Genomic DNA, 13,807 nt, shown 5'->3' with positions numbered 1-13,807 from the left:
TAGTTGGCTATGAAAATTTTAGCTGACATGACACTGACAAAACTCGAATTCTACAATTTATAAACAGATATTTAGTCAGATGTTAGTGTCAGTGCTGAACAGCACATTTAACCACAGTTTTTAACTTGGAGGATATACCACCCTATAGAAAAAGGGATACTATTTTTCTTGTAAATAAAAGTAGTACTTTTTCTCTGACCTTGGAATAAAAATATTAAAGAAAGAACTGTTTATTTTTCTGGCAAATCTGAAAATAGACGTTATGTACTCACCATAACGTTCAATGTTTGTTGTCCACCTTGCCTTCATTCTTGCTAGTTGGGTTTGGAACTGAGTAACGGTTCCAACTCTGCCTACACTAAAGCTTAAGAGTTTCTACTGGCTCGACTCAAAAAACCCTATCCCATCATGCTTAGGGAAATTACCCAGATCTTGTTTGCAAAAAACTAAAAGTAACTAATACACATACAATAGTATATACAAACACGTGCTCCTTAGGACTAAGAAGGAAATCTGAGAACGTGAGTTCCAAATCCAGCAAAGACCTCTCGATCCTCCAGGAGCGAAGGTTGGGGGGAAGGAAGGTGGGACTCAAGAATGAAGGCGAGATGGACAAAAAAATGGAACGCTATGGTGAGTGCATAACTTGTTTGTGTTATGTTGTCCTATCTTGCCTTCGTTCTTGCAGGTTGGCAGAGCGTCCCCAGCACCTTTCTTCTTGGGTGGCTTAGTGGAACAAACTTACTCAGAATAGTGGATCCAAAAGAGGCCCTGTTCTGGCAGGCCAAGTGTACTTTGTAATGAGTGATGAAGGTACGAGTTTTAACCCACGTCACTGCAACACAAATTGAATCCATAGGTAGCCAAGTCTGAAAAGCAGCCCAGGTTGTGATGGCTCTTGTTGGGTGACCTTTTTTTTATTTTCCCAAGCAACTGTCTATTTTGGGAAGTGTATGCATAGGTAATATCAGTACGCCACTTTGACAGAGTAACTTCTGATATTAGGGCACCCTCTTTTTATCCAAAAAGGAAACAGTTGATCAGCTTTTCTGAGTTCTTTTGTCCTGTCCGGGTAGAAACGTAAATGCCTGTGTACATCCAATTGGTGGAGTTTATATTCTGCCTTGTTGCCATTATTTGGGAAGAAAACATGGAGATCAATAGATTGATTGAGATTTGTCTTGGAGCAAACTTTGGGTAAGAATGACTGATTAGTTCTCAAGGAAACTCTAACTTTATGAAAGACAAAGTACAGTGGGCGTATAGACAGTACTTGGAGTTCTGATACCAGCCTATCTGATGTGATGGCTACCAAAAACACTGTTTTCTAGGTTAGGAATTTCAGATGACAAGATAAAGCTGGTTCATTAGAGTAGACAATAGTAAGTTAAGGTCCCAAGGTGATGCTGGTTCTTTTAATGAAGGCCTTAACAAAAAAAAGGTACCTCTCAAAAAGGCCTTACACAGTGTATGGGACAACTTTGAATCCCATCTCCAGTAGCCAATTGAACTCATAGTAGCTGCTGCTACACCTTCATTGAAAAGTTTTGCTAAAAAGTCTAAAATAGCAGTCACATGGGCCATGAACGGGTCAATTCATTTGTTGATAGCCCAACACGAAAACCTTTTCCATTTGCTAGCATAAAGCTTTTTAATTGTTGTCTTATGGGATGAGAATAGAATGTGTCTCACAGCAGGAGAAACATCCAGAAGCCTGGCTAGGAGTGGAAGTGCAGTGGCCAAGCTGTCAGTTTGAGGGTTTTTATGAAGAGATTGAGCGTTCCCGACGGATGTGTCAAGTGGTCCGGAACTGGGTCCAGAATCCACAGACCCTCTTAAAAATAGGGCCATAAGAAGGGGAACCAAATTTGATGAGGCCAGTAGGGGGCAATGAATATCAACTTGCTTCCCAGCATACTGACTTTCTGGAGGACTTTGGGGATCAAGGGAAAAGGAGGGAAGGTGTAAAGGAGGCCTGGGAGCCAATCGTGTACAAGTGCATTGCTTGGTGACTTCCCCAGAGGGGGGGGATCAGGGCAAAGTAGCTGCTGCATTTGGCATTCATGGACGTGGTGAAAACACCAACAGCACCGTTCTCATTGTCCTGCTAGATTCCTTGGACAGTCTTCCCCAGACAATGCCCCCCCACCCAATCTGGAAAGCATCCTTGGTTGCTACAGCTATTGGTTAAGGGGGAAATGAATGGTCTGCCCAGAATTACCAGAGTAGAATGAAGCCACCAGTGTAGATCCTTCTTGCAAGATTCCATTAAGATAATCTTGTGCGACATGGGCAGCTCCTGCATGGACCACTGGGTGAAAAGCAACCACTGTAGAAGTCTCGTATGCAGACGTGCAAGAGGTACTAAGGTTATCACTGCCACCATGGTAACAAAGACCTGAAGAACCAACTTTCCTCTTTTGTCAATAAGCTTTTTACTTGTTGACGTAGAGTCTGAATCCTGGCTATCATCTCTCTTGTGTTTAAGTCTGCTCCTACAAAAACAATATTCTGTGATGGCAACAAGGCAGACTTTTCAAAATTTATCATGATGCCTAGTTGAGAGCAGAGTTGGATGGTGGTGTCTCTTGGCCTGATGAGTAGATGCTCAGTGGTGGTGGTTAGGAGCCAGTGGTCCAAGTACGGAAACACCCAGAATCCCAGATGTCTCAGGTGAGCCATGACTACTGCTATACATTTGATGAACACTCTAAGGGCCGTAGTGAGACTAAAGGGCAGAGCTCGTAATTGGTAATGACTGGCTCCCAGCCGAAAACGCAAGTGACACTGGGATCGCCTGTCCATTTCTATATGGTAGTATGCATCCTGGAGGTCTACTGAGCACATCCAATTGTCGTTCCCCAAAAAGGGGAGTAATGACTGCAGTGTTACCATCCGGAACTTCCATTTCTTGACGGACTTGTTTAGTCTGCTGAGATACAAAACGGGCCTCCAGTCCCCTGTCTTTCTTGGAACTAAAAAGAACCTTTAGTAAGTTCCAAATCCAATTTGGTCTGCGGGGACGTTTTGGATGACTCTTTCTAGCAACCTTTGTACTTCTATGGTTGCTTGATCCCTTTGAGTGGGTGGAACATCTGGGACAGACTTTTTTCCTAAAAGGGGAGAGGAAAAGGGTATGTAAACCTCTGGATATGATCACCTGCACCCATTTGTCATTTGTTATACCTAGCTAGGCATTTGGGTGCAATGACAAGCGACCCCAAACTGCCTCCAGGGGTGGACAGACAAGCCTCCTTTCATGAGAGCTGGTAAGAGCTACCAAGGAACGCATCTCTGTCACCTTGGTTTTGCAGACCCCCTCTGTCGGATGGTCGGCATCTTCCATTGTTATTTCCCCCTGTGCCCCTGGGGAAAAATTGACCACATGGCACCTGGACAAGCTCTTTGGGTTTTACGGAACCACATCTTCTAACCCTTCTGGCCTTTGGGAGAAGGCCTAGTAAAAAGGGAAAAACGGACTCCAACGGCAGAGATTTTTACCGTCTTCTTCGCACCTGGTTAGAGTCTCTCTCACTTTTGGCCCTAAGAAGGACGAGCCATCAAAAGGGGTGTTAATAAAAGAAGACTTAAAGGGCTCAGCAAAGTCGCATAAGCGCATCCAGGAAATGCCTCAAGGAGATTCCTGTACCTACTGCCCTACTCGCTCCATCGGCCCCATAGGATACAAGCTGCATGGAGGAGTATACTATGCAATTTAAGGTGGAAAGCTGGGAGGTCAATGACACCCCCACTGCTGTAGAACCTTGAAGGATATCTACTAGCTCCTTTAAGAGATCCCTGTAAAGCCTAGTGAAATGGGTCAAGTAGTTCAGCGATCAAAGGGTAAAAGCCGCTGACTAAAAGATATGCTTTCCATACCTGTTGATCGTACGAGATTATTCGGTGGATGGACAGAAGTGGAAGTCTCAGATAATTCTTTTTTGGTGGCTGCCGCCACCACCATAGCATCTACTGGGACACCTATGGATAGAAATTCTTTATCAGATGGTGCTGTAATGAATTTGTTTGGCCTCCTCGGAACAGGTTCCACAGATTCCAGGGAGCCCCACGCCTTTCGACTAACTATGTTTAGGAGTTGATCGAAAAGCAGCGTCACCCAAGAGGTGGCGGGGGGGGGGTCGAGACCCAAAAGCCTCCAGGTACACGGGACTCATCCTCACAAGGGTTAAGGGGCTTCCAGCCACCTCTCTGCCTAAGGATCTCTAGGATGTCCGCAAAAGGCAGATCCTCAGAGAGTGACCATGGGGACCCTTCTGAATCTTCTAGGTCAGTGTCTGAAGTGATAGACTCATCAAGGGAGTCTAGATGTTTCCTCTTACAAGTTCTTTCCTGAGACCTCTCTAGAGGGATAACTGGGGGAGGTTTCAGAAGAGATGAGTTCATCCAATGGAAAATCATGGGACTTGGGGTCTCCCTGCTTGGGGGGGGGGGTGTCAAGCAGACAATCACTTTTGGGGGAAGAGTGTTTGGATCGGAGAGTGGAGCTGTCTGGGATGACAGCACTTTCCTTATGACCTCGAAGGCACCACAACCCCACTCCAAGAGAGCTTCCGGCTCTGAAGAGCCAGGAGACTGCCCCTGAACCAAGGAGGTGGGCTCTTGAGGCCGATGTAGGCACCAAGCTCACCTGCACCGATGCCCAAAGCGGTAGATTTGGATCAGAAAAAAATCCGACCCAACTCTCCTCCCTGGAGCGTCAGCTCCTAGACCCCCCCCGAAAGACTATGGCACCGAAGAGGTTAAAGCAGAAGTCTGGTCCGAAGAACCTGGAGCAGGTCTCAGGCCCGACAGTTCCACTACAATCAAATCCAAGCAGTTCAGCTCTACAGCCACTCGGGTCACAGGAGGAATCAAAGAAGGGGTAGTGACAGTTGTCGGTTCCAACTACTTTTGGGCTGGCCTCAAAAGAATCTTGGCTAGCACCAGTGTCCGTAACAGCCTCTTGACCAGACTCCTGGAGGACCAAGAGGATGGGGTCGAGGACCTGATACTTCCAGCCACTGACTGCAAAATAGGTCACTGCAAGACTGAAGAGCCCGGCTCAACAACTGGGGACTGGCTCAGACTATAACTGGAGGAGCTGAAGAATTTGTCTTTTCTGGCCCAAAAGCTTTCGGGTCCATAGATTTGTCCTTAGCCTGTTTCTTCAATGGCTCCGAGGCTGGAGCCAAAGAAGCTCTTTTATGAGACTTGTCCGATTTTGGAGATTGAAAAGCTTTTGGAGACATCCGTTTCCCTTCCAGTGTCTCAGAAAAGCAACTTTCAACAATCCCCTGACTATTAAATTTGTTTTTTTCTCTCCAGTAAAACCCTGGAGCTAAAAGCATGGCAAATCGAGCATGAATCCTGTAAATGTACAGCACCCAAACAGCACACACAGCTAGTGTGCCCGTCTGTCAAGGACATCTTTTGGCTACAAGAATCGCATTTTTTGAATCCTGACTGCTTCGCTTCCTTATTATCCTTCGACATTATACCAACAAAGGCAAACACACACTATCAAAGGCTACTACTATGAAATATCAAGAGCTACTACTTTTTATAAACAACCACAAAAGACGTAGGGAAAAAGGGACTATATATATATATATATATATATATATATATATATATATATATATATATATACACACACACCCACATATACACACACCCACATGTACATATAAACAACCACACAGAAGTAAAGGGGAAAAAGACTAGAGGAGAAGTCTCCAACTTAAACGACAATCTCCTTTAGCCAGAGGAGATGTCTCTAACTTAAACAATGACTCCTTGAGAGAAAAGGGAAAAGAAAACGTAAAGGGAGCCCTCTAATTTAAATGGGCTAAAAGGACAAACCCTCTAACTCAAACAGGCTTTATGATGAGAGAGAAGAAAAATTTTACTTCAGACTATAATGGGATAGGCAAATAACCAAATGCCTAGCGAAAGCGACGGCCAGCAACAACACAATCCAAAACGAAAGACAAATGGATTAACCACAACGGTCTAACCCTAAGCAAACCGTATTTTCACAACAGCACACAGTTTTTATACAAGGAAAAAACAGAAAGTAGCAGTAGAATTAGCAAAGAAGATTCCACTTAGCCTGAGCCTAGTAAGAAGCAGCCAATCTAGTTTAGCGGCAAACGAGATCTGGGTAATCTCCCCTAAGCATGATGGGAAAGGGTTATTTGCCTTGAGCCAGTAGAAGCTCTTGAGCTTTAGTATAGGCTGAGTCGGAACCGATACTTGGTTCCAAACACAACCAGCAAGAATGAAGGAGAGATAGGACAACAAAACATCATCATATTTCATGCTGATTTCCTGTTAGCAATTTAATTTTCTGTTACTGAGTTGCACAATTTTGCCGACATCAGCAAGAAGTGGCAGCGAAAGAGGCCTTTAAAATGCATGCAGCATCTCTGTCTTTGTTACAATAACATGCCATGCTTTTCTTTCAAAAGTCATCATTATGTTCAAGATGAAAAAAAGACCTTTAACTTCTTAAACTAAGGATAATTTTACAAAACATAAGGTAGATATGATTTCTTAATGTAACCTGGAATTTTATTTACAAAAATCTGTTAATACAGTAAAGTTACTTTTAACTTACATTTTTAAAAATTATTTCAGATAGTGTTTCTGTGATTATCACACTTTCTCCACACACAGACCCACACCAGATGCATAATATTAATTGCAACTACCTCTTTACTGTCAGTTAAAAGAAATCCCTACAACTTTACCTTAAAGAAGCTTTCATAAGTAGGCAGCTAAACAACAGAGACTAGTCATGCAACCCAGAGTTGTTACTGGTTGGATTTGCCATCCCGCTCTGTGACGGCCATTTTGCTCACTGGAGAAGTGAATATGTGGGTACATATCCTTGACATTGAAGGAGGCTTGCTCCACATTAAAATAATTCTTTGTATGAATAACCTCTCTCTCCAAAAGTTTTGTTTATGTTGCAATAAATGCCAAGGGCTTTTTTTTTTTTTTTGCATTCCTACTATTTCTGTCGAGGTAGTCTATTAGAATAGGATCTTTCACTGAAATGTGAAATAAGGATCACAAAACAGGAGCCTTTTCAAGGCAGAGAAAAAAGGATTTTAGTTTCTTCAGGCAGGTAGTGAACTTAATTCTTTGACTGTGTAGTTAGAAAAGACTGCAATCTTCCTAGATGGGCAAGATGCCTGGAACAGTACAATGCAAACTGTGCACTGTATTCTACGACTGACCTGACTATGGAAGAAGAGTGGGGCTGTGACGTGCTTAGACCTGGAAGATATACACTTGCTAATCAACTGCAAAGATAGAATTTCTTAAATGTAACTGATGCATGACAATCAAAGTACAGTTCACTGTTGACAGATACATAGATCTGTAAAGACTTGAGCAAAGTTCCCGTTCATGTGGTTATCCACACCACATACTTGTTCCCATGCGTTGGTCCTGGCAAGTCCCTTCTGGAGGATGTGTGACCCAGAACAACACAGTAAGAACACACAGTTTACAGCCATTGGGAAACCTGTAGAGGCATAAATCTTAGCTATCTTTTTTCTTATGTTGATAGACTGAAGAGGACGGGGCCTACTGCAGAGCCCTGAGGGACATCACTAGTGACTTACCTTTTAGATGAGAAGGTAACTCCTCCTGAGTGAGTGCATTTGATCAGACAGGCAATTTGCAACCCAAGTGATGTTTAGACAAGTTTGTTAGTAATTTCAGCATTCAAAATCATTCATCAAAGGCAAAAGTAAGACCCAGATAAACAGAATGAGAACGGTTTAATTAACTGATTAATTAATTGATTAATTAATTAAATGGTTATGTCTTACCATAACTTGGCATCTGTGTTGTCTTCCTTCCTTTATCCTCATGACAGGGTCTCAGATCCGATCCAGCCACGTTCCACAGACTTGGCTCAAACTCCCAAGCTCCTCCTTCATGATCATAATGCCTTGCATCCACCCAACTACATCCGATAGAGTTTGCCAATTCCAAACATCCAGCAGTCTAGGCTGAAGAGGTTCAGACATTGTACTCAACAGTCCCTACATCATCAAGGTTCCTCAAGAAACAAAAGGAGGGGGGAATAGCTGGGTGGAAAGTGATGATGAATGAAGGAAGACAACATAGATGCGGAGTTATGGTAAGACATAACCTTTAAATCTGATGTCATTTCCTTCACTCCTCTGCACGACAGGGTCAGAGACCCCAGATATGTAAACCCTGGGTGGCCATCACGGAAGAATATGCCACAGCACCATCGAGCCTAAGGAGACCCTACTCCATCAAACATCCAACTTGTAATGCGATACAAAAGTGCAATTATTAAACCATGAAGCTGCTGTACAAAGGTCATCAATGAAAGTTCTGGAACAGAAGGCTGAGGAAGTAGCCACAGCTCTGGTGAAATGGTGGAGGTTTAGGTAATTCCAATCATTTGGATGAGTAAATGAAGAAAATGCAGTCGGAAATCCATTTTGCCAAGGTTATTTTTGATACCGCCTGTCCAAGTCTATTGGAGGAAAACGCTACAAAAAGCTGATCAGATTTCCTGTGTTGCTTGGTCCTGTGTAGGTAAAAACAAAGTTGTCTATGAGCATCTAGAAAATGAAGAACATACTCCCCTTTGTTAGGGAAACTGGATAAGAGCACTGACAAGTGGATGGATTGATTAATACTGTTCTCAGGTAGCTAATTTAGGCATAAAGGATGGATTAGTGAGCAAAGGTACTATCTTTATGAAACAGAATGTAAGGATGTTTAGAAGATAGGGCATGTAGTTTGGAAATACTCTTAGCAGAAGTTACAGCCACCAAAAGGGCCGCCTTCAAGACAGAAATTTCATGTTACAATTAGCTGCTGGTTCAAAGGGTCCCTGTGTTAAAGCCTGCAGCACAAAAGTGAGTTCCCACGGGGGGATGGATCCTTAATCAGCGGCCTTAATAAAGACACCTTTCATGAAGGATTTTTATAGTCTAAAGATGAACAGAGAACATGACTGACTTACTGTATGAAAACTGGAAATCGCAGACAACTTCAACTTGACAGTGGATAAACTAACACCTTCGTCGAAAAGGGTACTAAAATTGTAACATATCTGAAACTGGTGCTGAAAAAGGGTCGATGCTGCTGCTTGTGGGCCAAATAACAAATCTCTTCCACTTACTATTATAGCCTTTTTGGTGGACGCCTTTTGTAAGGTCAAAATAATTTTTTGAACCGGAACTTAAGCCTGGACTGCTTCATTAGGGTTGGAAGTGGAGGAACCAATCAATTTTAGGGCTCGAAGGTTCAAATGTTTTATTCCCAATGGGTGAGAAAGGAGTTCCTGACTTAGCTCCAGAATCAAAGGAAGATATTTCAGATGAGACCACAGAAAGGGGAACCACACCTGTTGAGGCCTGAAAGGGGGCAAAGAGGATAACAGAGCTCTTCAACTCGCTTGCCTTCTGAAGAAATTTGGGGATAAGAGAGGTGGGTAAATATACAGGAGACTCAGGGGGCCAACTGTGGACATGCATTCCTCAGGGACTCCTCCAGAGGGATCAGAGCGAACTAGCTGCACTTGTTGAGTGGTGACGCAAACGAGTCAGAGCAAGATTGACCTCAACTACTAAAGATCATGCTTGCTACTGCTTTTTTGAGGGACCACTTGTGTGGAATCAGGAGCGATCTGCCGACTCTTTCCACCAGATCACTGTTTTTCCTTGGGATATGTGTTAAAATCAGAAGGCAGTCCAAAAAGATCACCCACTCCCACACTCTCATGGAGAGGGTAAGAACGGGTTCCTCCTTGCTTGCTGATGTACCAGAAAACTGACATGCTGGTGTGTACCACAACAGGCCTCAAGGGGAAAATGGCCTGAAAGGCTTGCAACATTAGGACTGCTCTCATCTCTAGAACACTGATATGCGTGACCTGGTCTCAGAAGGTAACCACGTGCCTTAGACCACTTTCCCAATACAATGCTCCACTCCAACCGAACCGGGAAGCGTCCGTGGTCACGGTAGCTATTGGGGGCTGTTCAAAATCGGTCTGCCTAGAATAACTGTTTGACTGAATTCACTAACTGATTATGGGAGTCAATCAGATGTGAGGGGATGAGACAGAATGGACCACTGTGTGGCTAATGTCCACTGCATGAAAAAACAGGCTAAGGGAACAGAATAGCTGCAGACATGTAACCTAGGGCTTTGCAGGATCAAGCAAGCCATGGGGGGTGTTGGCTTAACAACTGCTGAATCAGATTCCTCAGAGTGGCTACTCGGTGTGAAGGAAGCTATCTGATTCCCTTGTGTTGAGCTGCATACCTAGGAAAGTGGAGGAAGGTTGTATTTGTTCATGTTTATAGTGATGCCCAGGGAGTGCAATAATTGGAGTAAATAGTCCCTGGCTTGAATTAGCTGATGCCTTGTGGGTGCAGTCAGCAGCCAACCATCTAAATATGGAAACACTTGGAATCCCGTGAGCCTCAAGAGCAGCTACCACTTCCATGCATTTGGTGAACATCTGGGGAGCTGTGGTGAACCCAAAGGGTAGTGCTCTGAACTGGTAGTGTTTGGCTCCCAGCCAGAAGTGCAGGTATCTCCTGGAGTGCCTAATTTGATGTGATAGTACACGTCCTTGAGATCTATCGAGCACATTCAATCATCTTTGTACAACAGCAGCAGAATGAACTGAACCGTAACCATTCTGAACTTCGACTTCCTTTTGTACTCCTTTAACTTGCCCAGCTCCAGGATGGGGTCTTAGGTCCCCTACCATTTTCAGCATCAAAAAGCAGCAGGAGTAGGTTCTGAATATTTTGCGCTCAGTTGGAACCTCCTGGATGACTTTTTTTTTTTGCAACAGTTGTTAGATTTCCTGTGCTTCCTGTTCCCATTGACTGAGTGGCACATCATACATGCTTTTGGAGTTTGGGGGTAACAGGGAAAAGGAAAATAACTTCTGGATATTACACTTAGCACCCAACAGTTTTGAGTCAATTAGGTCCAAGCTTCAGGGTGCAAAGCTAGTCATCCCCAGAACGCCTCCAGAGATGAACAGTCGGGCCAGCACTTCAACAGCACTTGTAGAACTTAACAGGAGGGACTCTCAAAACCCAGGTTCTGCAGACCCCCTCAGCAACTAGGATGGCATCTACCATCAAACTCTTCCCCTCTGCCTCTAGAGTAAGGTTCTCAGCACAGGTCATGAATGGCCCTTTGAACTTGTGGAACCACATTTTATTTCCCCCTTCATAATTCCTGGAGAAGGGCCTCTGGAAGGGATAAAACTTGATTCCAATAGCAGAAAGGGTCTTCCCGTCCTTCTCGCTGCGGTAATCTCTGACCGACCCAAGAGAAGTGCCATCGTAAGTGACACTGACAAACAATGCCTTAAAGGGCTCTGCAAAATCACATAGCCTCATCCAGGCATGTCTCCTTAGGGAGAGTCAAGAGCCGGCTGCTTGTAAAGTGCCTTCTGTGGTACAAGAGATTAACCTCGTCGATGAGATGGCGATAGATGAAAGAGTGGTCAGCTTAGGAGAAACTTTCTTAAATTCTTCCTCCGTCATGGACTAAGAGAAACTGACAGTTCTTTGATCAGGTCCATCTGCAGCCCAGTAAAATGAGCTAGACTATATAACGTTCTAGGCGCAAAGGTTGCTGAGGCACAAACGTGTTTCCCAAACCTGTCCAGGGCTCTAAACTCCTTGTAAGGCAGATGGACATCAGCAATTTCTTTCACCAGCTCTTTCTTTGCGGCTGCTGCCACCACGATAGCTTTGACTACGGGACTCTTACTCCAGTGTTTCCTGTCTGTGGGGGGACACTGATTGGGCTGCTCGTGTGAAGGCTTGATGGTGTCCAGTTCCTTCCATGCTCAGTAAGACATTAAATCCACCAAGGCATATGACGGGGGGTAACCCAGGATGTAGATGAGGCTGTCCTAAACACCTCTAAGAGAACAGACTCCTCAGAGAAAGGAAATTGGGCAGACCACCCACCTTTCTGCTTCAGGATCTCCAATATGTCCTTGAAAAAGAAGTCTTCAGGTGGGGATTGGGGGGGGGGATTCTTCCCCCTCACTGAAATCAGTATCCTCGGTTAAAGACTCCAAAATCAAATCCACGTTCCTCCTTTCGCACGTCTTCTTCCAAGGGACTTAACTCAGATGGGTACTCTGGGGGAAATGAAAAAAAAGGATGCCTACTGAACAGGGAAATCTTGGAGAGCACTTGTGGCAGGATAAGAAAGAGCCAGGTCTGGATATGACAGGGTTACAGGGGGTGGATTGGAGGAACCTGTGTGGTCAGATATCCAGCCTAGGAAAAACCCTCTCCACTACCTGGAAAGCCAAAGGACCAGGAGAAGCCCCCCCCCCCCCCCAAGTAAAACCTATTGAGGAAAAACTGGCAGGACTCTCTCTGGATCCAGAGACTCCAGAAGGGATTGGACCAGAGGTGTCAAGTGCCAAAGTGCCTAAGGGAAGGGACGGTTCGAAAGAGAGGGAGTTGATCCCAGTCGGCTGGACCTGGCACCGACACCAAAGCTCCAAGACTCACTCCACTTCAAAAAAGTCAGAACAGGGCTAATCAAGGGCATGTTCTGTGTTAAAGAACGGAGAGTCCTCTGAGTAGAGGCCACCACGCACAGTAATCCCAAATAATGAGACTCTGAAGACGAGTGTTGGCTCAGAGAAGGAGTCCTGATGGGGCGAAGTGGGTAGCTCACAGCTATGATAGGGGACGGAGCTGAGACTACCCTCAATCTGGATCTGCTCACTAAGAAACCTCATATCTTGTCCATGTTCCCTCACAGCAACTTCTTGAGGACCTGGAAGAAGCCGATGAGGGGGGCCTGGAGTGCTTTGACTTGGAGGTTAGAGCCGGGGGCTTCAAGATCCTCAGATCCAAGGGGAATAGGATCTGAAGTTGGAGCCAAAGAAAGTGTTTAAGAAATGGTAATGATTTAACCTGGATTTGTAGGTGCTGAAGGATCCCATCAGGGAGGTAGCTTCTTTGGATTCAAAAGAGTCAAAACCTCAGGTCTCTTGGGCTTCTTGTTATTAAGAGTCCAACGAGAGACCGGACCTCTTTTTAGACTTCTTAGGAGCAGGAAAAGCAGAGGAAGTAAGCCAGGGAAGGGATCCGACCCTCCAAAGCCAAAAAGGGAAGAAGCCACCTGAGACTAACTATTAGTCTGCAAGTGCCCTAGGATTAAAGGTGGCCCAGCTGGAAAATTATGCTTTCAACTGATCAGCAAAGAGGCAGTACATGGAGTCCTTGTAGACATCCCGATTGGGGATTTTATACCCACAAGAAGAGCAGCATTTAAAGCAGAAAACTGGTTTGTCTGCCATAACATATAAAAAGCCAATCAAAAGTAACTGTCAAGAACAGGTAAGATTAAATATGTAAAAAAAACTACTGAACTCTATCTTCTGCAAGGCAAGTAATCCTAACTCTAAAGACAAGATAACTATTTTAGGAATTCACGAAGATTAAGATAAACTAACTTGGTCTACTTTTTTTTTTGTTTAGAAAAGGAACAGATGCTGCGCGCCCACACACGCGCGCATGCACACGTGTACACACCTCGAGAGGGAAGAAGTAAACCAAAACAAAGATTTACAATTCTGAAACAAGGGCCATAAAAAATAGTTAACCCACACTTGAGAAATGAAATCCGCACCTGACTCACTGGAGTGGCAAACAAGATCTGAGGTAGTTCGGTGGATGCAAGGCATTACAGGTATTAGGGAGGAGCTTAAAAGTCTGTGGAACATAGCCAAGCCAGATCCGAGGGG

The 13,807-nt window shown here is 44.5% G+C and overlaps 1 protein-coding gene across 4 annotated transcripts in view; it reads right to left on the bottom strand.

Moving 5' to 3' along the window:
- The window catches only part of HERC4 (HECT and RLD domain containing E3 ubiquitin protein ligase 4), a 3,175,640-nt gene that overhangs the window by 2,875,576 nt on the left and 286,257 nt on the right, over window positions 1-13,807 (bottom strand). The window lies entirely within an intron of this gene.

This window comes from Protopterus annectens, chromosome 14.part0 (assembly GCF_019279795.1).
Source record: "Protopterus annectens isolate FY-2018-M chromosome 14.part0, PAN1.0, whole genome shotgun sequence".
Lineage (NCBI taxonomy): Eukaryota > Metazoa > Chordata > Ceratodontiformes > Protopteridae > Protopterus > Protopterus annectens.
The sequence above is the reverse complement of the archived record's forward strand: the minus strand, read 5'-3'. Positions and strand labels throughout refer to the sequence as shown.